The following is a 25,515-nucleotide window of genomic DNA, read 5'->3' as shown; positions in this document are numbered from 1 at the left end:
CTTGCCCAAGGTCACACAGCTAGCAAGTGTCTGATGTTGGATTTGAACTCAGGCCTTCTTTACTCCAGGCCCAAGATTCTATCCACTGTACCTCCTATGTTTCCCTTCATTATTCAATATTCCTCTGAAATGGATTGGCTTTTTATGGGGGGACTGGCATCTCTCTTGACTTGACAATTGATGCTAAAACTACAGGCAATCATTTCTTCCTCTTCTCACCATACAAATTCAGTGTGTGCTTCCTAACCCCATTTCTAGGAAGACATATTTGAGACCTAACTTTTTCAAAAGGAAAAAGTTAAGAAAAACATTTTTTTTGGAAGGGGGAGGGTTATTCTTCCTCCTTTACCATGTGTCCTAAGTCACAGATGTATCCCATTTCCATCCTGCCACGGTGTCAGGCTTGTTTAAAGTGAACCCTTGAGAGCCAAACAGCCTCACAATGAATAGTCTCCCTTTCTGCCTGAATTCTATCTACAGCTCTTCTTTATCTGACACAAATTCAACTTTTCAGGTTTCTTTTGGAAACCATTAAATGAGCTGCTATTTATTGAGTGCTATGCTGTGCTATATATGGAAGGGAATAATACAAAAATACCTGAGTGTATTCATTTGGTACTCTTCCAGTACAATCCAATGCAACAAACATTTATTAGTCACCTTTTGTATGCAAGAAACTATGCCATGTGCTGGGATGACAAAGATCCAAAGAAAAACAGTTCCTGCCCTCAGGGAGTTTCTATTCTACTGGAGGGAGTTTACAAATATATAAGTGAATAGATGTATACAAAATTATTTGAGGATAGTGAAGTGTCCATTAAAAGTGAGGGGATCAGGAAAGTCCTCTGGTAAGACATGACATATGAACCACTCATTGAAAGAAGTAAGAGATACTAAAAGAACAAGGGAGGAGGAAAGGCATTCTAGTCATGGAGGACAGTTTGTGATAAGGCAGGAGACTGATAAATTCAGGATACAGTAAGTACGCTAGTTTTCCTGGTGCATGAAGGGGAATAATGTACAGCAGTGGTGTCAAAATCAAAATGGATTCCTGTGGCCTCCGAATGACATAGAAAACCACAAATTAACATTGTCTAGTTGAGTTGTAATTTTCTTGATTGTTAAACATTTCTCTATTACATTTCAATCTGGCTGTAACTGCTTGGAGCCCTGGTCCTAAGTTTAACACCTCTGGGGCAGGACATGCATGGAAAGATAGTCTGTGTCTAGACTGGAAAGGGATTTAGATGACAAGCTGAGAAGTTTGCATTTTATTCAAAGGATAGTAGGGAAACCCTAAAGGTTGTTGAGCAGGAAAATGAGTTGGTCATGCTTGTGTTTTAAGAAGATTATCTTGGCATCCATGTGAAGAATAAATTGAAACAGGGAGAGGAGGGAAGTTGGGAGTCCAATTAGCAAGAATGCTGATTCCGTGTTAGGAGAGCTGGGTTCAAATTCAGTTCTGATCTGGTACTTAGTAGTTGTATGACATTTTGAGCAAATTACCTCAACTCTCTGATCCTCAGATCCCTCTTCTGTAAAATGAGGAGCTAGATGACCTCTGAGATCCCTTCTAACTCTCAATCTACAAGTCCATGAGCCTAGTGAATAACCTCAGATGACTTTTCCCACCCCTAAATCTCAGTGTCCAAATTCACTCCAAGTCTGGAAAAGTGTTCATTGACTCCCTGAGGCCATTACCTCTGGAGGCTGAGAAGGGGTTAAAACTTTAACCCACATTCAGTTTCAGCCACAGTGGATGAAAAGACCTTGGGACTTGTGAGCAGAGGAGTTGGGTTCAAATACCAGCTCTCCCACATACTGTGTGACCCTGGGCAAGTCATCTCACCTGCCTAAGCATCAGTGCCATAAAATATAGGGGTTCAGTGAATTGACCACCCAAGCTCCCTTGAAGCTCTAGATAAATGCATGATCCCCTGACATGTGGCAAGGGAACAAAATGCTGAAGATGGCACCGATTGGCACGAGGGAAGGCATGGTAATGTTTCACAGGGCAGCGGACGTCACTGACGATTGGAAAGCTTTTCTCTGATTCTTGTATATGAATCACTGTACTCAACCAGATGATCATCTTGTTTTCTGTTTGGCCAAAAGTCATCAGGGGCCAGGAAAGCTGCAACTTCCAAACCCAATTTAACCCCATGAGATTCCATCTAAGGATGAAAGTCAAGATAGACAAAAGGCAATCACAAGAAATAGCTTTCCAGAGTCACAGCAGTATTTCCAGTCAGAGGCCCACAGTTCCATTCCTGCCTCTACCATTTAAGAGCCTCTGTGGCCTTAAGTTAACTCATTTAATCTTCCTGGGTCACCGTGCCCTTATCTAAATAGGGTTGTAAGAATTCAAAGGCCTGCAAAGTGCCTCCAGAGACACTTGAAATGTGTAAGACTTGCATTCAAATCCTTCCTTATTGTCTTTTTTTGTTTGTTTTTCTTGGGGTTTTTGTTGGGGTTTTTCTGGTGAGGCAATTGGGGTTAAGTGACTTGCCCAGGGTCACACAGCTAGTAAGTGTCAAATGTCTGAGGCCAGGTTTGAACTCAGATCCTCCTGACTCCAGGGCCGGTGCTCTATCCACTGTGCCACCTAGCTGCCCCCCTTATTGTCTTAATAGCTAGCTGGGTGACCATCACCTCTGTGGACCTTAGTTTCCTCCTCTGTAAAATGAGATTGGGTATGGTAGTTCTTTCTTGCTCAAAATGCATGATTTTATGATCCACTGTATCATCTAGCTGCCCACATATAGGTCTAGAATCATAGACTTCAAGCTAGGAGATGCCTTAGAAGTCATCACTGTCAAATCTCTCACCCCCATTTGTGGTTGAGGAAACTGAGTTCTTCTTGTTGTTGAGTTATTTCAGATTCTCCTTGTTCCCATTTGGAGACTATTAAGTGTCCAAGGGTAGGATTTGAGCTCAGGTCCAACTGAAGCCTAGGGAGATTAATGGACTTGCCCAAGGTCATGCTGCTAGTGTGCTCCAGAGAATGGATTTGGATCGATATGTTCTGCCTCTGGAATCATTCTTCTTTCTACTATACCAGGCTCCCTCTAGGTCTCCTGATTACTGGACCAGTTCTGTTCTAAGTTGTGGGAATGCAAAGCACAAGTGATAAAACAGTGTTGGTCCTCCAACAGCTTAACTAGTACACACCAATTAAAAAGAAAAACCAAAACAACCTACATACAGAGTAAATACAAAGGAACAGGGTCAACACTGATGACTTCAAGGCTAGGCCAGTGCTTTCCCCACTCAATGAATCAATTCATCAATTATCATTTATTAAATGCTAATTATGTTCTGGGGATAGCCAGGTGGTGCAGTGGATAGGATGCCAGATCTGGAGTCAGGAAGACTTATCTTCGTGAATTCAAATACAGCCTTCAGCCACTTTGTGGTTGGGTGACCCTGGGCAAGTCACTTCACCCTACTTGCCTCAGTTTTCTCATCTGCAAAATGAGCTGGAGAAAGAAATAGCCAACCATTCTAGTACCTTTGCCAAGAAAACCACAAATGGGTCACAGAGAGTAAGAAACAAATGAAACAACAACAACAAACAGCAAATTATGAGCCAGGCAATGTGCTGAAAATAGAAAGACAAAAATAAAACAATTCTTGCCTTTGATGTGCTTCTATCCTATCAGGTATGGAAGAAAACATGTATATATATATATATATATATATGTGTGTGTGTGTGTGTGTGTGTGTGTATGTATGTGTGTGTATGTATTATATATGTGTGTGTATGTGTATGTGTATATCTATATACATATAGACAAGATATATATGAAATAAATGTAGGTAATTTGGACAACAGGGGCTTTCCTATTACTAGCAGCTGGAGGGAACCAACCAACTTTTCTTGGGAAGGAAATTCAAATGGAATTTTTTTCCTAAGCTATGTTTGAAGGAGCCCTGGTTTGTTTTTTGTTGTTCTTGTGCTTCTTCTTCTCCTTTTTTTTTTTTTTGAAAACCAGAGCCCCCAAAATTCTACATGTTAGCCGAATCCCCCTCCTCTCTTTTGGGAGGATTACATTTTGACAAGACAGAAACAGACAGGCATGACACTCTACAGAGCAACTCTCTGCCCCTCTCGAGAATTCCAGCCCCACAGTGAAGATCCAAGATCATCCTTTGGCTCCAAGAAGTTTCTGAAAGGCATCCCAACACTGGGATACATCTAAATCGCAACCGTGGCCTTGAACGTTTAAGTGGTTTCCCCAGTAATGGCCCAAGCCCAAAGTGACTGCTAACACTCTGGGAAATCAGTCTTCCCGAGACTTTGAGACTGATCTGGAAACCAATGTGGTTTGGGCCAGCTTTGGAACGAATGAGGAAGGCACCAGTTTCCAGGAGGCAAAAGCAAGAGGAGATAAAGCTATTTATCATCAGAAGAGTTGTTCATATATCATAAATTTAGAGTTGGAAGGGACACGAAGAAGTAATATAGTCCAGTCCCCTTTTACAGATGAGTAATCTAAGGCATACTTGTAAAATAACTTGCCCAAGGTCACACAGGTATTAGCTGGCAGAGACGGGATTTGAATCGGTTTCCAAAGTCCGAATTCTTTCCACTGTCTTATGACATGCCAAGCTGTTAAATCAAGACTAGCAATATAGAACTCCTAGTAAGCAGCAACAAAAACCATAGAAAGCAACATGTCTCTCTTCTCCCTGCCTCCCCCGGCCTTAGCATCCCTCTATACCTCCCTGGGGTAAAAAGGGTACCCAGATGGATGACAATAATATCTCTTCCTTTCTTGAGAACCAGTAGCTCCCAGTATAGGGGAGTCATGCTAAGTGCCTTTTTCTACCTCAATAGAAGAAACAAGAGGCAAGAGTGGAGTAACTCGTAAATCAGTCACTAATTAGCAAAAGGAGGAAATTTCCATTGGCCCAGAAAATTGGAAAGAATGCCAGAGGGAGAAGAAAAGTAGCTGAGTTTCTTCACACGTCCATGCCACCAGCGCCACCACACCCCGCCCCCCCCCCTTTCTGGCATCTTTTTTCCCTGGATTCAACTGTCTTCCCAAGCCTCTACTTTTCCCATTTCCTCAAGTTGACCGCGGGTTTTATATGTGTGAGAAAGGGAAAGATGCCAGCAAAAAGTTCAAATATGTCAAACAAAATACGCCAAATATGTCAAACAAATGAGCATGTCGGCATGTCATCTGTATCCACGGTATTACTCAATATTACATACACACATATATATATATATATAATATGATACATATCCAAGTGTTTAGAAACCTACATTTGTAGAGTCTCAATGAACTTCTGCTGAGCCCAAGAGAAGACAGGGTTACCTAGTCTGCATCCCCCATTGCATCTTTCAAAGACAGCTACTCTGTAAGTCTACAGGCTGGGAATGAGCTGAGAACATGGCAGGGGGACTGGGGGCACAAGAAAATGTGGCTCATGCCTGTGGGCCTTGGAAGGAAGAGTTGGTGTTGTCAGTATCACACTGATAAAAAGACTCTCTTGCCTTAACATAAAGAATAATATCCGCAAAGTAGTTTACTGGTTCTTTGAATGGTTGATGATTTCTGGTCCCAGTTTTAAAAGGGAAGGGGGGACCCTGAGGAACTAGAAGGATAAAGTAGATAAAGAGGGAAAGACTCTTCTCCTCTCCTTTCCTCCCTTCCCCTCCTGTTTTCTCATCTTTGTCTCTTCTCTCTCTTCTCTTTTCTTTCCCTTCTCACCTCCTTCTTTCCTCTCCCTCTCCTTCTGTACTATCATCTTCCCTCTCTCCTTTTCTATCTCTTCTCCACTTCTTCCTCTCCTCCTTTTACCTTTCATTTAGTTTCAGTCCTTATTTTTTTTGTCTCCTTTCCCTTTTGTTCTCTCTTCTCCTTCCTTCCAATTCGGGTCCATCACTCTCTTCCATCTCCTTTCTCTCCCTTTCCTGTGTTTTCTCTGCTCTTCCTTCTCTCTTTCCTTCCTTTCCTCCTTTTTTCTTTTCTTTTCTCTGTGTCTTTCTGTCTTTGTTTCTCTGTCGGTTTCACTCTCTCTCTCTGTCTCTGTCTCTGTCTCTCTCTGTCTGTCTCTCTCTGTCTCTGTGTCTCTCCGTCTCTGTCTGTCTGTCTCTGTGTCTGTCTTTCTCTGGGTCTGTCTGTCTCTGTCTCTGTGTCTCTGTCTCTGTCTCTCTGTGTCTCTGTGTCTGTGTCTGTGTCTGTCTCTGTGTCTCTGTCTCTCTTTCTCTCTCTTTCTCTGTCTCTCTCCCCTTTGGTATCTTCTTCCCTTTCTTCTCGATCCCCCCCCCCTTCCTCAACCGTTTTTAAAATAAGAAGGGGGAGGTGGATGGTTACCTGCAGCTTCCTCCCTGGCCCCCAGCCCCAGGCTACGCTGCCTCGGCCGGCCGGGCTGAGCCGAGCTGGGCTGGGCCGGGCCGGGCCGCGCTCGGGTCAGCCGCCGCCGCCGCGGCTCCTGGCAGGGTGATTAATAGCGCTGGGGATTGTCGTTAATTCACTGGCTAATGACTGCAGCACTGGCCGCTCTCGGAGTAATCGGGTGATGTATGTGGGGAGCGCGCACCTCGTGGCAGAGGTGAAAATCATTTCGACAAGTCAAATATTGTCACAGGGAACAAATGGCTCTCCCTGTTAATAAAAATTAATGCATTTTTTTCCCTCTTCTTACCACCACTGGCCTGCTAAATGAAGCTGGCGAGCGGCCGGCCGAGCGCAGGGGACAAGCCTGGCCGACTTAAGCACTTTATTTCACGGTTAAAACGATACACGTCTTTATTAGGGCACAGTGGCCCAGGGTTAGGGTTTTGTGGGAGCCTGGGATCCAGAAGCAAAGGGGATGCTTCCCTGTTCTGGGTGCGTGGAGGGGAGGGGCCCGGGGCAGTGGTCGGCAGAGTGTGGGAAAAAAGAAGATGGGGGGAGGGGAAGAAATTCTCTCCTCCCCCCTACTCCCCCAATCCCCCCCCCTACCCCTCAGTGGATTTCAGAGAAAAAATCCCTGCCCGTGGACTCGGAGAACCTCTGTTCAGATCCTTCCTCTCAATCAAATTCCCTGTCTGACCTGGAACAAATCACTGTAACTTCCTGGGCCTCAGTTTCCCCATCCGTAAAAAGGGAATTCTATTACCTCAGCGGTCCCATTCTAGCCCTATAATCATTTGACCTGTGTGACCTTGGGCAGGGTTTCCTCCTCTGTAAAATCAGAGAGAAAGAATACGGCCTCTGAGGTCCCTTCAAATTCATAATTTATGAATCTATGAAAAAGATAAGAATGGGATGGGGGTGGTGATGCTGGTGGTGGTAGCGGTAATGATGATGAGTGGCAAATTTCTGGGTGTCCCCAAAGTCTTAGTTCAGTTTTATTAAAGCTTTCAAGAGTTTTTACTAAAGTTATTCAAAGGAACATTTTTCATGCAGCTTTGCACTATCAATAGAATGCTGACTTTGGAAATCCAGGAAACCCTGGGTTTTAAGCTTGCCTCTGACCATTTAGAGCCACGGGACTATTGGTGAGCGCATTCACCACTCTGAAGCCTTAGTTTCTTCATCTGGAAAATGGGCATAACAGAGTTGTTGTATTCTAGTGTATCCATGATCTATCTCTATGTGATGGATATGCTTATTGGCAACCTCTTCCCTCTTGCACCTTCACTGCAAAAGCTGAAATAGAGCACTCAGGAATGAGAACCTATATTTTTGTTTTTCAATAAACCAACCTTCATCATCCTGGACTAAAATCTATGAACTTCAGGTCCTCAGATTTTAGCAGAGACTTCTAGGCTGTAGAGTGATGGCAGTATACTTTGCCTCAGTTTCCCTGCTTGTAAAATGGGGGGGGGGGGGGCGTTAAACCAAATGATCTTTGGATCTTTTGTGCTGTGATACCTTTATTCACTATGTTCTAGGCACTGTTCTAGGTACTGGTGGGACAAGGATCAAATTGAATTTCATTGTTTTCTTCATTTCTCCTAAGCCTCTAAAAAACAATGTATGCAAAACATTTTGCAGACTAGAGAGTAAGATAGAAATGTCAAATGTCATCATTATGAGGTCTAGCTTTGAGAAGAGGAAATTGCCCTGGTCTCATAACTTGATACAATCAAACAGAATTTGAATTTAGAGCTTCCTGACCCCAAGGCCAGCTCTCTATCCACTACTGCATGTTTCAGCTCCAAGAACAAAAGGAGTGGCCAGTAGAAGCCACTCGAGGTTAGGTTGACACAGGCTCTTGAACCAAATGCCAGTGCAGAGAGCATTATGCCTAGCCTTTCTTGCTCCATTTCATGGAACCAGACATTGCCACCAACCTACCTATTCCATGGAGATACATGTAGAAAGCATTTTTCTTCTTCCTTTGCCTTTATCTCTCTGGAAGCTTTTCTAGATCCTGGAAATATTAACCCATTTGGCTAGCACTAAGAAATGGAGGAGGGAAGAGGATTTTCAGCAGCACCTCCGTAGGGGAAGATGTTCTAAAGTCTGTGTGGATGTATCTGTCTAAAGTGATCAGTCAGCTCCGGGGTAGTTTGACAATCCGTCGATTTTGGCTGGAGGGGATCCACATCCCTTCATCTGAGTAATTGGGTGATGTATGGGGAAAGCTCCGACCTTGAGGCTAAAACTCACAGGTCTTTCCAATGGTGTCTTAGGTGAAAGGTGAAGTTAAGCCTTTCTGCTGTTCGGGCTCATGGAGTTAGAGATGCAAGGGACCTTGGAGGTCACGTCCAACTCTCTTGTTTCAGAAATGAGGAAATTGAGATCCAAAGATACTGCATGATTTGCCCAAGGTTGCAAGAGTTCAGATTTTAATCCAAATCTCACTGACTCAATGTCCAATTTTTTTTAATGGAGATTTCCTGTTGGTTATTGAGAATTTGTCCTGTCTGTATCTTGTTTGCACATAGTTATTTACATGTTCTCTCCCGATTAGATTGTTCTTTGGTTTCCCAGAACTTGGCATAATGCCTGGGACATGGTAGGTGCTTATTGACTTGTCTTGGGGCTTTCTTGCTTTTCTGCTAATGTTGCTTTGGTTCAATCCAAAATGTGAGCTGGTGTCATTTGTTCCATCAGCATTTCATAAGCTCCTGCTCTATGCAAGGCCAGAAGCAAAAGGCTATACAGGAACAATAGACACCTGTGGAAGCAATGAAGAATGAAAGGTCACCCCCCTAATCCACTCTGCACACCTTTCACTGTATTCTGAAGCCAAAATAAGAATGGGAAAACTGCTTTCTCAAACTTTCTCAGGAAAGCTCCAACTTCTGGTTTAGAAGAATTCAAGAGGTCATATTGATATAGCATTTAGAGCTGGAAGAGATATAATCTAAGATATTCTCCAATCATTATCCTTAATTTTACAGGTGAAGAAATTGAGGCATAGAGATGTGAATTCACTTAGCCATGGTCAGACAAGTGACACAGCTAGGACTTTAGCATCAAATCTAGTGCTCCTCCACCTAAAATATATCTCTGAAAAGCCTTCTCTGGTTATCAATAAGTTCATCAACACCCATTTATTTAAGCAGCTACTATGTGCAGCACAATGTGCTAAAATCAGGGGATTAAAAAGACAAAAAGCAAAGAGTCTCTGCCCTCAAGGACATTACATCCTAACAGGTACAGGACACATACAAAGCAGATGCAAGGTAACCCTAAAGAGAAGGTATTGGGAGACCAGGAAACTTCTTCCCTAGAAATGGCTCTTGAGCTGACTCTTGGAAGAAAACTTGGGATTCTGGGAGAAAGAGATGAGAAGGGAGTGTATTCCAGGTCTTGGGGAACGGTCAAGGCAAAGGCATAGAGGGAGGAGATGGAGTATCCTGTAAAAGGAAAAACCAGGGGCCAGCATGGCTGGACCGTTAAAGTATGTGGAAAAGAGTAGTATGCAAGTAGGCTGTGAAGATAATATGTGGCCAGGTAGTGAAGAGCTTGAGAAAAATTTTAAACCCCAAAAAAGATACCCTAGAATACTGGACCTCAAAATCTTGAGTCCATCCAAACAGGGCTGTCTTTCCCCAGCTTCCACACCTTCTCCCTGCACCCAGAAAAGGAATAGCAAAGGCTTTTATCAGCCCCTCAGCGTGACAACCATCCCCCTACCACCTCTCCCCCCACCCCCACCCCCAGTCTCAATTGAACTCTCCTAAAGCAAAAGCAAGTGAATGCCCCATACAAAGCAACTTTCACTGTTCTCCTAAAAGCAAAAATTGCTTCCCCCTCAAACTTCCTTAAGGCCATGTAGCCCCAGGATGAGGCCAAAGACAGTCTTTTCTTCTTTTTGCTTTTCTATCCTCTATCTCTTCTTCCTATTGCTGTTTGTATATGATGGAGGAGGGCTGGGGAAGGGGGAATGGGGGACTTCTAGCATATTTGGCTGGTGGTTTTCTCTTCCCCCACTGCTGGAGCCTATCAATGGTGGCCACAGATCCAGTTGGTATGAACTGGTAAGAAGAGATTAATGTATCTATACATAATTGAGGGGTGGTTCTGTGCATGTTTGCATAGCATTTAACCTACTGACTTGCACCAAATAGAACCCTCCCCCCCCCCAAAGAAAAATTAGAGTCCATTTTCTTTTCCATAACGCGGCCTGGGTTGGAGCAAACTTCTCATCCTGGAGATTAGGTTTGGAATGTGAGCCTGGTGGATTGGCTGGCAGAGAGTCCTTTGGTAGCCTTGAAGCAATTGTCTTGTCTGCCTAGGTCTCTCCACATCTAGGGGCCATCTATGCCCCAGAGGAAATGTCATGATTTGGGGCTTGCCCACTGATCAGTAGTAGGGCACCCTCCTACCCTATGTTCATAGAGGAATCAGGGAAATTCTGCCCATTCCCATCAAACCCAAAGGGACGGCTCCCAAATCTAGTCCTGAGGACTTGCGTGCTTCCCCCCAAACTGGCAGAAAATCGATGCTGGGCTTATATCCGACTCTCTCTCTCTTTCCTAGACTGTTTCCAAACCTCAGCACCAAGTGGAGTCAATGTTCTCACCACAACCTTATCTCTCCTTCATCTTCCGCACATGTGTTTTTTTGTTCAGTCCAGCATCTCTGAGCCTTCCCTTCAACTTTGGCCCAAATGTCCTGGTGTGGAAGAAGCCCAAAACTCCATACTGTCCCATTTCCTTCATGAAAGGAAGAGGGAGATCAGAGGGAAAGGGAATGACCTTGCCACCAAAGTCTCCTTCACGAGACCAAGTTCTTATTCATGTGAAAGTTAGAGAGATACAACTACCCTAAAAGACTCATCGATGGCCAAGGACTTTTTGTCTCTCCAATCTCCAGAGACTGAGCAGAGGTACAGTGGGAAAAGCCTACTTGTAAGCTCAAAGTTCATTCAGATCGTGACTCTGGTCTGATTTACTGTGCGACCTTGGGCTAGTTATTTAACTCCTCTGAGCCTCCAAATCAGAGATTTTTAAAGATAGGAATCACAATGACCCATCGATCAACCCATACCTGAAAAAGAATGCTCACTACTCCATCCCCAGCAAATATTTATCTGGCCTCTGCTTAAAGACTTACAGTCAGGAGAAATGCATTTCCTTCATAGGCAACTCATTCTACTTATGATAATTCCAATTGTCATCATAGTTTCCTTACTTTCAGCGCAAACTTTCCCCCTTCCTCTTCTACCCATTGTTCCTGCTCTTGTCTCTCTCTGGGGCTAAACAGGATAAATCTCTTCACTTTATTAGGGTCATTAAAGTATATGAATAAAAAGGATAAACATCCCCTATTCCTTCAACCAGTTCTCAAATGCTATAGGCTCAAGGTCGTTTACCATCCCATTTGCCTTTTCTCTGGGCACTTTACAATTTATCAATGTCCTTCTCAAACCCTGGGCTTTCTGACTTCCCCCTTCTCTTCTTTCTCCCCCCTCCTCCTTCTTCTCCTTCTCCTCCTCCTCCTCACTTGGCACAGAAGACTTCTAGCAAGGATACTCCTTCAGCCAATGCACATCTGTAATTATTTTGCAACTTATAGCCTTAATGATTTGCTTGGGTCACTGATAAAGTCACTTGACCAGAGTCAAGCATTCAGTAGCCAGGTCTTCCTTAACCAGTTCTTTCTTTTTTCTTTTCCTTTTCTTTCTTTCTTTCTTTCTTTCTTTCTTTCTTTCTTTCTTTCTTTCTTTCTTTCTTTCTTTCTTTCTTTCTTTCGGCAATTGGGGTTAAGTAATTTGCCCGGGGTCACACAGCTAGTAAGTGTTAAGTGTCTGAGGCTGGATTTGAACTCAAGTCCTCCTGAATCCAGGGCCAGTGCTTTATCTACTGTGCCACCTAGCTGCCCCTAACCAGTTCTTTCTTTGCTAGTCCCTACTGCCTCTCAAACTTATGCTTCTTCAAGACCTGACTCAAATCCTATCTTTTCCCAGGAGCCTTCCCTGACTGCCCCAGCCCACAGTGATCCCTGTTTCCTCTGAGTTCTAAAGACACTAATTGTCCTTAGCCCTCACTGGCCCCTCATCATGTCCTGCTTTTTATTGCTGGTCATTCTTTTGTGCATTTGTCTTGTCTCCACAAGCATATCATCAGCCCCTTGAAAGCAAAGATTGAATCTTCTATACCTTCGTTTCCTCAGCATCTATTCTGCCTCTGTGCTTTGATGATATATTACATGTTATAGTAATAATAATAGTGATAATGATAATAATTGAGTGAGGAAGGAGAGGATTTGGAAGGCAAAATTTTTAAAAATGTTAAAATTGTACATGTAATTGGGGAAAATAAAGTATTTGAAAATAAAAAAGAACATAATGGAAAATGTGAATTATTCAGGTTAAACTTAAAAAATGAAAATAATATAAATATTGAAAAACAGTGATGATAATAATAACAGCTCGCATTTTGAAGCGTGCAGAATATTTTATGAAATATTAACTCTCTCATTTGATCCCATGTGGTACTCAATGGGCATCTGAAGATGATGATTTAATTATCAGCAAGCTTAAATGCAGGGTGGATGCCCCATCACTCTCTCCACCAAAGTCAGCCAGAGGATTCTTGTACCTATTCTGCTCTCTTTCTCAATGCATTCCTCCAAATCCTTGTCTGAATTGGAAAGAGGCAGGCAGAAGTACAAAGCTAGAATCAATCCTAATTCTGACTGAAGCTAAACGGAACCCTTGATTTTCCCAGAGCCCTGAAATGCTATGGGTAACTTTGTAGGAAAACAGATTTCATTGGATTGGATTTCTTGACTGGGAAAACTTGACTTAATTTTGCTTCTATCCTTGGTCTCACGATGGGGCCACACTGAAGCCTAGGAGGTGGTGCTATGACCAGATTTTCCTCCATCAGCTCTGTCTCTGCACTGATGGGGACTGATCCAACGCAAATCCTTCCCATCATTAGCATCATGTTCAGTGGAAAGGGGGCTAGTCTTGGAGTCAGAGGGTTCAGATCCTGGCTCCAGCATTTAATATCTGTGTGACCTTGAGCAAATTGCTTCACCTCTTTGAGTCTCAGTTTCTCTGTCTGTAAAAACAAAGACGTTGAAACTGGATGGCTTCCGAGGTTCATTTCAGCTCTAAATCTGTGACCCTAGGCTATGAGAAATGCAGGCAGTAGAGGGTTAATGGAGGAATTAAACCTCCAGCCCAGACTGCCAGCTTAGATAGTGCTTTTGCATGGGTCGAGGGAAAAAAGTCAGTTGTGATTTAGAAGAAAAACAGTGAGATTCGAGCAATTCCATGGAATACCTTGCTTTCCCTCAGGGCACGTGGAAGTGGTATATTAACCAAGGAATCGAGGAGGGGAAGAAAAAAGGCCAAATCACATTTCTTTGAAACAAAGAGGCTTTTTACCAGAAACAAGCCTTGATAAAAATTACAGTGGCATCGGCAAGGCATTCACCCGCAGCGCCTGGGGCTATATTAAGGGAGGGAGGAAATCGGGGATGCAGCAGCCTAGAAATACAAATACTGCTGTCCCAGGAGCATTTTACATATAAATAATCCTTCTTAGAATAATGGATTGGTTTTAAATAGGGCCAGGTGGTGTGTGCAGCACCTAAGAGCTCTCCAATGGCTGTGTCAGAGATGTGGGCTCCCAGGGGGCTCTGGATACCCCAGCAGCGGGCCTGGTTGCTGATTCAAGGGGAAGTGGACTCACAGTCCTCAATGCTCCCCGCAGACAACTGACAAAAGGCATCTCAGGGCCCCTGCCTGCAGAGAATTAGAAGAATGTGTTGAATGGGTGCAGGGTGTGGGCAGGATGAGAGGCCAAGATGAGAAAGGAAGGGAGTAAGTATTTTATACCAGGCATTATGCTAACTAATGTCTCTTACAATATTAATCTCATTTATAAAACCCTGGGAGGGAGGTGTTATCATTAGCCCCATTTCACAGCTGAGGAAACTGAGACAGGCAGAGGTCAAGTGACTTGCTCAGGATTACACAACCAGAAAATGTCTGAGGCTAGAATTGAACTCAGGGCTTCCTGACTCCAAGCCCATAGCTCTACTGGCTGAATTTCCAGCCTAAGGGAAAGCTGAGACTTAATTACTTGGCACATGCCAAGGTTTGGGACCCACATCTAACATCATTATGGGCCAGGCCAGGAAGTTTCCCCTGGAACCCTACAAGCAGGAACCAGCCCTAGTTCCATCACCATTCATTTTAAGATTGGGATTGCTTTTTAAATGGATTAAAACTAGCTTCTCTCTTGAAGATTCCCTTATTATCACACTCCTTATGGTTCCTGTTTGCTCCATCCAGGGCTCTCATACCCGAAGAACATCTGAATCTGGCACATTATTAGCTCTCGCCTCTATATCTCAGGACATTAGCTTTAGTTTTTTCACAAGCTAACAAAACATGGAACCTAGAACAACTATATTGCCAAAAACAAAACAAACAAACAAAAAAACAAGAAGAGTTAAGAAATTGTACTTGCATCCATAAAAAGTCAAGGAAACTTTTTCCACTGGTGACCGCCTCCCCACCCCTTGCCCAGGCAGACTTACTAATATGCTAAAGCTTGTTGGGATAATTATAATTCAACACATCAAAGATTAGCAAGTACATGAGTGTGGATATTCTTTCTACCAATATAAATCACAATTCCTTGATAGCTTGGTTAGAGAGTCTTTGCTGGTGGTCCAGGCAATGTGAGAAATGTAAAGTGCTTAGCTCAATTCTAGCACATAGTAGGTATTTAAGAAATCTCAGGGGCAGCTAGGTGGTGCAGTGGATAGAGCACCGGCCCTGGATTCAGGAAGACCTGAGTTCAAATCCGGCCTCAGACACTTTACACACTTACTAGCTGTGTGACCCTGGGCAAGTCACTTAACCCCAATTACCTCACCAAAAAAAAAAAAAAGAAAAAAAAGAAAAGAAATCTCTCTTCCCTTCCCCCTTCAAGAAATTCATGATCTGGGGGCAGCTAGATGATACAGTGGATAAAGCACCAGCCCTGGATTCCTGAGTTCAAATCTGGCTTCAGACACTTGACACTGTGTGACCCTGGGCAAGTCACTTAATCCTCATTGCCCTGCAAATAAATAAACAAACAAATAAATAAATAAACAAACGAATGAATGCATGAATAAATAAATAATTTTTTTTTAAATCATGATCTCCTCCCAATTTAGCCATTCTGGTCCTCAGATGATGGCTATATGGTCATTATACCACTGGATCCTTTCCAGTTTGGTAGGGACTCCTTGTGTCCTGTCCAGGTACCTTCCACTCATGGAGGAACCTCAGAGCAGACCTTTTATGGAGGAAGACTACCACCAGCATGAGCACCTGACATTTACACCGAAAATTAAGTTTTGCAAAGAACTTTTCACATTGTGAGAACCAACTGAGAATTAGAAGATTCATTGGCAAGGGATGCTAAGCAAAACATTTGCTATCACTCTCCTTGCCGATGCTCTGGCCCCAGTAAGTGCTTGCAGTAAGTGCAAGCATTCAGGACCACCTCACAGTTTCCCCCTCTGTAGAATGGAGCGAAGAGGTATCATCTGGCAGATTAGGCAAATGAGATAGCTCTAGGGCAAACACTAAACTTTGAGGTAGCTTTGGGAATGAGAAAGACATCATTAATCCTTATGAAGTAGCTTGGCTTGGAAGACTTCTAGAATGGGAGCTAGAAAACCTGGCTTTCAGTCCAGGTTACTAGTGAGATAACCTCAGCCAAACCATTTCCCCTCTCTGGGCCTCAGTATCCTCATTTGTAAAATAAGGGGGTTGAACTGTGTTTCTGTAAACTCAAGGACCAGGTTTATTTCTCTGTGATCACCCCCTGCCTTCATCTTCAGAGCTATGCTCCGTTGACAGTGAAATAGGCAAGGACTCAGTTTAAGCAGCAGATGGGAAATTAAGAAATGCTGAAGCATCAATCGATAAGGTCCTTTTTGAACCGGACTTGGATGAGACAGGCCAAAGCCTGTCTATTTGGGGCTACTTACTCAATTAAGAATGAGTCCCCAATGTTTCGGCAGCCATCAAAGGCTCTCCCTCAGCTGTGTGTGGTAGCTGTAAAAATTCGGGAGCTGAGATATGGTCTGGGGCTGGCCCAGAACTTCTGTCTCCTTTTGGCAATCTGTCCCTTCTTCTAAAGTCGTCTTTCCTGAGGCTGAATCTCAGGCCCCGATCCCAATTCCCTTCTCTCCGCTTTGCAGCTGTTACCCCTTCTCTCACCAGTCCCCGGGGGTCATGTCCCAGGCTCATGTTAGGAACTATAAACTGTTATTGATTATTATTAATATTTAGCATGTTTGTGAAAATGTCTTTCCCCCAGTGTTATTAATCTGCTGTGTTAATAATACCCAGTCTCCTGTTCCAAGCTCTGGGGAGTGCTCAGTGAGTGGAATGACAATGAGACCAGAGACCTGAGCTGCCTAACATTTGTCAGGAGATGGGAATGTGGAATTCAAGGCCTCCTTTTGGTGTCATTTCCCTATGTTACCCATGCTTTTTTTTTGTCCTCCTGCCAAGGCCCAGGTTTTAGTGAGACCTGCCTTGGTGGGTTTATTTAGAGACCCAACTTCACTGTGATTTTTATTAGAAACCAAACAATAACGATGTGAAGAAAGGAAAAATACAACCCATAGTCACTGAATTTCTCTTTCTAACAAAACCTTTTATTTTTTTTTTCAAGAATTAGGTCTCTAGGTTGGACCCCTTTGCATTTCCATGAAAAAAAAATTTCCATTGACTTAGGAAGTTTTTCCATGCTTTATCAAACTTGACAGCAAAGTATTTGTACAGAAAATACTTGGCTAGAAGAAAAAAGGCAATTATCCGTTTCTTTTTTTTCTCTGGGAATCTGGGCTCTGCAAGATGTTGTCTGGGTTGACTTTTGTCATGATGGTGAAATGGGAGCAAACCAAGGCAGTTGACCCTTCCAAAGGGGAGTCCAAGTCCTTTGGGTAGGACCCCATGCAGGGAAGGTGGAACTCACTGAAATGTTGGAGAATTGCCTTTCTAGCAACCTCAAGTTCATTTTCCTTTTAAGGGAGTCCAAACCCTTAGGCTGGGTGACTGGTAGACAGGCCTCTGGGGGTGACAGGTGGGATCCAGCTAAATGTGTGGGCAGGAGAATTGTCATTTCCTCTGAGGAATTTTCCTTTTTTAGAAATTCATTATCTTATACCCAATTTTTGTTCAAGGGCTGCCACGAGCCTTTTGTGTTATTTTCATTCTTTCCGTGGGCTGAAATAAAGGCTATCCCGTATTGAAGATATATTGTGAGCTGAGTGCTTGCCTGGGAATGGAGGACACTTTGAACCATATCTGCAGGGACCAAGTCACAGGCTATATTCTGACTTTCTCAGAAGAAACTCTTGGTAGGGGCAAATGAGCCAAATTCTGAAGTTCCCAGGGAAACCTGAGTGGGGGGGGGGGAGGGGGATGATGCAAAGAGAGTGGTTGGTTTTGGTTTTGGTTTTGAAAAAAAAAAAAATGAAGAAAGAAACCACTCAGATTGAACCTGGTCCTTGTAAACCCAGAGACTGAGATTCTAGGTTACGGGTTATATATGTGTTCAATAGGTTCCACTTGGGTTTTGTCATAATTTACTTGGTATCTCCTTTCCCTTCATATCCTCTCTTTCCCTCCCACCATTTTCTCTACCAAACTCCCAAATATGCAGTGACTCAGATGGTCTTTGTGAAATTCACATGAGCTATAGATTTCTATGTATTTCTTTGTGTATGTGTGTGTGTGGGGGGGGGGTTGTTGCCATTGAGAACTGCCTTCAACTAAATTCTATCTATCTTCTATTCAAAACAGAGGAAACATGTGAAAGACTATAGATATCACCGAAGACTGACTTTTGGGGGGACTGCTTTTACTTTATAAGAGGAACATTCAGTCCATGTCTGCTCATAGGTCACCTGGCCCCTTAAAAACTCATTCTGAGTTTGACTGCACTCTTGGACCCCACACCCTTCCATCACCTCGAAGTATTGGGCACTGTGAGTGACTCAAAAGTAAACCAAACATCACTTCTGGAATATTTTGATAACTAATTACAGATGCTAATGATTCCTAAATTCAGTTAGATTCAGCAAACATTTATTAATTACCTACTATATCTAAGGGGCTGTGTTCAGCACTGTGAATACAAGAATGAAAAATGACATTATACCTGCCCTCAAGTAGCTTACAGTCTAATAAAGGAAATATGTCTGTGTGACACATTACATTAGGGACTGCACCCAGGGGATTTTAAAAAAATTTAAGATGAACATTTATTAGATGTTTAATCATAAATGATATTTTAATCCATGAAATTAACTAAATAAAAGCTTAACTATAACTATTCTTATTTTTAAGTTAACTACATAAAGATTGAGATACAAAATACAAAAAAAAAATTAAGACATTAGGTCAGGCCCTAATATATACTTTGTATACCCACCTATGAAAGGGAATATGAGAGAAGTAGAGGGAGGTGGTATAGTGGTTAGAGAATTAGTCCTGGAATCCAAAAGACCTAGATTCAAATCCTATGTCTGAAGTTTACTATTTGGGGTTTGATGTTAGGTTTTTATGACTTCAAGTTCTGCTAGCTAACCACTGTACCACACTGCCTACTAGAAAGGGCTACTGTAAGAGGTAGTGGGTACTCCCTGAATGGGGATCCTGTAGCAGATACTCACTTGCCAGGTGTGTTGCAAATAGGATGCTTGCTCAGGTATGGCTTGGAACAGGGGGTCTGCTGAGGTCTCTTTTAACTCAGAAATTTTGTGATTTTTGTGACATGGACACAAACAGGCAGGCATCAAAGTAGAATGTGATGAGGGCAAAGGATAGGCCAGGCAAAGTTCTCTAGAAACATTTGATGAAGAAGGGAACACTTCTAGCTGAGGACATCAGGGAAGGCTCCATGGTGTAGGGGGCACATGAGCTGAGCCTTGCCATGTACTAGGGTTTCTTGGGTTTTGCATGACTTTTTTCTTCCTTCCTTTGCTATTAGTCTGTATTCTTTCTTGCCCCCTAAGCCCTCCCCCACAAATAATATAATAATTATAAAATGCTTAGCACACTGCCTGGCACATAGTAGGTGTTTAATAAATGTTTGTTCCCTTTCCCTCTTTCTTCTTCTTCTTCTTCTTCTTCTTCTTCTTCTTCTACTTCTTCTTCTTCTTCTTCTTCTTCTTCTTCTTCTTGTGAGGCAATTGGGGTTAAGTGACTTGCCCAGGGTCACACAGCAAGTAAGTGTCAAGTATCTGAGGCCAGATTTGAACTCAGATCCTCCTGAATCCAGGGCCTGTACTTTATCCACTGTGCCACCTAGCTGCCCCGTCCCTCTCCCTTCTTACCTTCTCCTGTGGATAAACTGGAGAATGTCTAGAAAAATGATTTTCAAAGTGTTGTCTGGGCACCCCTGGGGTTCCCCAAGACCCTTTCATGGATTCCATGAGGTTAAAACAATTTTCATAATAATGCTAAGAATTTTTAATTTCTAATATGATATAAATGTTGATAGATATAACCCAAATAAACAAAAGCTCTTGGGGGGGGGCCAACATTTTTTGAGTTTTTTTAACATTTTTTCTTTTTCTTTTTCTTTTTTTTTTTAGTGAGGCAATTGGGGTTAAGTGACTTGCCCAGGGTCACACAGCTAGTAAGTGTTAAGTGTCTGAGGCCGGATTTGAACCCAGGTACTCCTGACTCCAGGGCCGGTGCTCTATCCACTGAGCCACCTAGCTTTCCTTTTTTTTTTTTTAACATTTTAAAATGTTATTTATTTATTATTTATTTCATTTATTTATTTGTTTGTTTGTTTATTTATTTATTTAAAACATTCTTTTCTTCTTAACTTTTGAGTTCCAAATTCTCTCTCCTGATTCCATCCCTCCTCATACTGTAATATCAATTATACACATGAAATTATGCAAAATATATTTCCATCTTAGCCATATTTTTTAAAGCAGAAAAAAAAATTTTAAATGAAAAAAGTCAGAAAAATCATGTTTCAACTTACATCAGTTCATCAGATTTTTTCCCACTCTGGAGGTGGATAGCTTTTTTACATCGTGAGTCTTTTGAAATTGTCTTGGATCACTGTACTGATCAGAGTAGCCAAGTCTTTCACAGTTGATCATCATTACAATATTTCTTCTGTCTAGACTTTGTATCCATTCATATAGTTCTTGCTATGTTTTTTATGAAAGCACCCCTCATCATTTCTTATAGAACAATAATATTCCATCACAATCATATGCCACAATTTGTCCAGCCATTCCCTGATTGATGGGCATCCCCTTGGTTTCCAATTCTTTGCCACCACTAAAAGAGCTGCTATAAATATTTTTATACATATAGGTCCTTTCCCTTTTCCTTTGATCTCTTTGGGATACAGACCTAAGAGTGGTATTACTGGGTCAAAGGATATGCACAGTTTAATAGCCCTTTGGGCATAGTTCCAAATTGTTCTTCAGAATGGCTGGACTCATCCCCTCCAGCAGTTGTCATTTCTGATAGGTGTACCACAGAGTTGTTTTAATGTGTATTTCTCTAATGGATAGTGATCTAGAGCATTTTTTTTTTCACATGACTATAGATAGCTTTGATTTCTTCTTCTGAAAACTGCCTACTTATAACCTTTGACAATTTGTCCATTGGGGAATAGACCTCATTTTTATAAATTTGAATCCATTCTATACTCACTATATATTTGAGAAATGAAGGTTTCATAAATTTTAAGAGTTTAAGGGGGGTCCAGAGATAAAAAAAAATATTTGAAAAAATTTCAGATGAACCAGGATAAAATGGGTCCTTACATCTATATAATTTGAGGACCAGTTGAGGGAATTGGGGTTCTTTAGCCTAGAGAAGAGAATAATTGAGAGCTACATAACCACTGTCCTCAAGAATTTGAAGGACTGACCCAGAGACATAGGACCAGAAACAATGGGTAGAAGGTGGGGAGAGACAAATTTCAGCTTGAGGAGCAGCTAGGTGGCACAATGGATAAAGCACTAGCCCTGGATTCAAGAGGACCTGAGTTCAAAAATCCTGCCTCAGACAATTGACATTTACTAACTGTGTGACTCTGGGCAAGTCACTTAACCCTCATTGCCCCGAAAAAAAAAATTCAGATTGAACTAAGGAGAAATTTAGTATAAAGGAGAGCTGTCCAAAAGTGGAATAGGCTGACTCAGGTCCACCAGTGGTTTTTCAAGTCTCCGCAGTCATACACCTGTGCAGAGTGTTACAATGGCCTCTGTGGTCCTTTTTGGCTCAGACTACATGATTCATTGATTCTAGAGTTTTCAGAATTCTCTAAGAGTCAGTGAGAAAATCTGGGGTACTATGAAATTGAGTTTCAATCACTACCAGGATCAAAAGGTAGGCTGGAGCCAACTTGAATTAGCTCCTGAGAGACCATTGTTAAATTTTTCAGCATTTACACCCCAGAAATCAGCAAATGTTACCAATCAGAGCTTGATTCGTTGTTTAGTTGACTGTCTGGATTTTTTTAAGTGATGGATAAAATATTAATAATAAAGATTAAACTTTAAAATGTACTGAGCAGGGGTGGCTAGGTGGTGCAGTGGATAAAGCACCAGCCCTGGATTCAGGAGTTTCTGAGTTCAAATCCAGCCTCAAACACTTGACACTTACTGGCTGTGTGATCCTGGGCAAGTCACTTAACCCCCATTGCCTCTCAAAAAAATAAAATAAAATAAAATGTACTGAGCAGTCTTTTTTCATTTGGAGATCTGTTTGTTAAACACTTAACAGCAGCATCCTGAACAGGGTACCCCAACCTCAGCCATATCTACACAGTGCATAGAGCCCTAGGTTTCTCCACTAAGGCACTGCTAGTGCATAACTAGAAACTTCTCGGCGGACTGTTAGCCTGAATGAATTAGTGCAAGTGGGAAACCCTTTCAGGGAACTCAAGCTAGCTGTGGACAGCAACCTCCTGATCATAAGTCTAATGCTAATGGACTGTTACATGAAAACATTCCTGGGGCCAACCTCTACTTTTGCTGGAAATATGACACATGAATTGAGTAAAGAGCTATTTGGACATGGGTTTTATTAGGGGAAAGGCCTGTTAAGAAACACTTTGAAATACTGCCATAGGCGTTATTTCCTTGTTCACCCAAAGTTATCTTTTATTAAAAGAAAGCAGCTTAATTGTGAATAGAAAAAAAGGGCCTTACTAGCTGTGTGACCCTGGGCAAGTCACTTAACCCCAATTGTCCCGCAAAAACAAACAAACAAACAAACAAACAAAGGGCCTTTCCAGCCTATTGGTCTACATAGGGAAAAGGCAAGTGAAAAATTAACATGGTAAATTCAATCAGTTTAGTGAATCAGTTTAAATAATTCATGTTTTTGTTTCCTTGTCAAGTGGCTTTTGTTGTTTGGACAGCATCTAGGTGACATAACTGCTGAACTGGGGAGTCAGAGACCTGAGTTTGAATCTTGCTTAGATACTTACTTGTTGTGAGACTCTGGGCAAGTCATGTAATTTCTGCATGCCTCGTTTTCTTTATCTGTAAAATGGGAGTAATAAAAGGTAGTGGGGGGGTGAGACTAAAAGTACCCACATTTTAGGTCTACTGTGAGGATAAGTGAAATAATACATGTAGACCTTAAGTGTCATACAAATGATACTGTCATTATTATCTTTAGACAGTTGAATTTCTCTGAAGAAGGAAATAACAGAAAAGAGCTCTAGACTTGGAGCCAGGAGAGATCTGGGTTATTAGTTGACTCTAGGCAAGTTACTTAACCTCTTTAAACAAAAATAAAATGCTAGGGGGCAGCTAGGTGGCAGCTAGGTGGCGCAGTGGATAAAGCACCGGCCTTGGATCCAGGAGGACCTGAGTTCAAATCCAGCCTCAGTCACTAGGCACTTACTAGCTGTGTGACCCTGGGCAAGTCACTTAACCCTCATTGCCCCACAAAATAAATAAATAAATAAACAAACAAACAAATGAATGAATGAAATATAAAAATAATAAATAAAATAAAATGCTAGACCTAGAGTTCAGAAGACTTGGGTTCAGGGGCAGCTAGGTGGAAAAGTAGATAAAGCACTGGAGCTGTATTCAGGGGAAAGTGAGTTCAAATTCTGCCTCAGATGCTTGACACTTACTAGCTGTGTGACTGTGGGCAAGTCACTTAACCTTCATTACCCTACACCCCCCCCAAAAAAAAAACCCTGAATGGAACAAGTTCCTATCAACAGGACCACCTCCCCACCAATATCCAGAAGACTTGGGTTCAAATCCTGATTCTGCCACTTACTAGCTGTTTGATTTTAAGCAATTCATTTTATCTCTCAAGGCCTAAGTTTTCTCATCTGTAAAATGAGACTAGATAGACACTAAGGTCACTTCTGCCTTTAAAGTTATACTCCACGGGGTCAGCTAGATGGTGCAATAGATAGAGCACTGGCCCTGGAGTCAGGAGGACCTCAGTTCAGATCTGGCCTCAGACACTTAACTTTTACTGGCTTTGTGACCCTGGCAAGTCACTTAACCCCAGTTGCCTCACCAAAAAAAAAATATAGTAAAGTTATATTGCTCATCTCTAGAATGCACTGCCTACCTCTTTGGATAGTTGGAAGGTGATCCAAAGCCCTGTAGATTAGAGTTATTATGCTTGTTGTTTTCATTGTTATTAATAGTAGTAGTCATGGTTGGCATCACCACCACTACCACCACCATCATCATTGTCACAGTAGTATGGACCTACCATCATATTTATCTTGGAGAAAAGTTTTCCATTCAATTTCTCTAGAGGTTCATTTTCTTTCAGAAAGAGATCTTTGGAAAGTCATGTTCCCATTCATTTTTTTTCTTATTTAATTTGAAGCTTCTCTCTCTTTCTCTCTCTCAGATCAGCCATAAGTTGTGGTGACTTTTTATCTTTGACCAAAGGACAAATTAATGAGTTGGTCTTAAATACTTGGATTAATGTCAACTACAGCCTCATTGAGAAATAATCTCTAAATTTTCAGTTTCTTCTATTTAAAAAAATATTTTGGCTCTTTTTAAAAAACTAATGTTGATTCTCCTCTTTGGCATCCTCGTCACTGATGACAAAGCTTCTGGGAGTTGAGGGGAAGAAGTGACATAACGCTATAATAAAACTAAGTTAGCCTACTTCCAAGAGTAAGGAAACAAGCCATACAGTACAGTAGAAAGAGTACTCACCTATACTTAGAGAACAAGGGCTCAAATCCTTCCTCCATTGCAAACTATCTGTATAACTTTGGGCAAGCCACTTCATTTCCCTGAGCCTCAGTTTCTTCACTTGTAAAGTGAGAGCACTAGATGACCTCTGGGGTCTCTTTTGGCTTTGATTCTAGGATCACTGGTTCATGATGCTGTTAGAAGTTTGAATGACTTTCATAACAGGCCATGCTTATCTATAGATGCATGGCTAGGCACCAAAGGAATCTAAGTTAAAGGGATCCTCTTTCAGGGATGGCTTGGACCAGATAACTCTTAAGATCTCTTCCAGCTCCGGCATTTGGTGATGATTTGTTGTTATTCTGTTTGGGAGAAAGGCAGGGGATTTTTATCCTCTCTTCCAAACTTTTGTTGTTTTTCTTTGGCGGGATGGTGGCATGTGCCTGATTTCTAGCCCACAATTAAAAACCAATCCAAACAAGAGTCTGACCCAAAATAAGCCAGGAACACTTTAGGGAATTTGGTTACATTCCATAAAGTTGGAAAGAGAATTGTGTTTCCTCACTAGTGCCTCCTTCTCTTCTTTTTATCCTTCTCTGGAACAACACATGGTATCTTCCCTTGTACTTATTGAGGAGGTATCATGGCCTAGCAGAAAGTGGGCTCCTAACTTGGATTTAGGGGATTTGAGTTCAAATCCCACCTCACTTATTAGCTATGTGATCCTGGGCAAACCTCTTAACCTCTCTAAGATTTGGTTTCCTCATCTGTGAAATGGGGATAATGAGATCTCTAGGGTTGGTGTGAGGAAAGTGTATTACAAACCTAAAAGTGCATTAGAAATGGCAGTTAGCATTATTACAATCCTTTCAGTGCTTCCTGTTGATGCCAATCATTCTGGGCTTTCTGG

The 25,515-nt window shown here is 42.1% G+C and overlaps 1 protein-coding gene across 1 annotated transcript in view; it reads left to right on the top strand.

The window, feature by feature from the left end:
• PRDM16 (PR/SET domain 16) overlaps positions 1-25,515 on the top strand; it is a 669,813-nt gene that overhangs the window by 197,405 nt on the left and 446,893 nt on the right. The gene's annotated exons all lie outside the window — the stretch shown is intronic.

The sequence above is a fragment of the Dromiciops gliroides genome, chromosome 3 (genome assembly GCF_019393635.1).
Source record: "Dromiciops gliroides isolate mDroGli1 chromosome 3, mDroGli1.pri, whole genome shotgun sequence".
Lineage (NCBI taxonomy): Eukaryota > Metazoa > Chordata > Mammalia > Microbiotheria > Microbiotheriidae > Dromiciops > Dromiciops gliroides.
The sequence above is the reverse complement of the archived record's forward strand: the minus strand, read 5'-3'. Positions and strand labels throughout refer to the sequence as shown.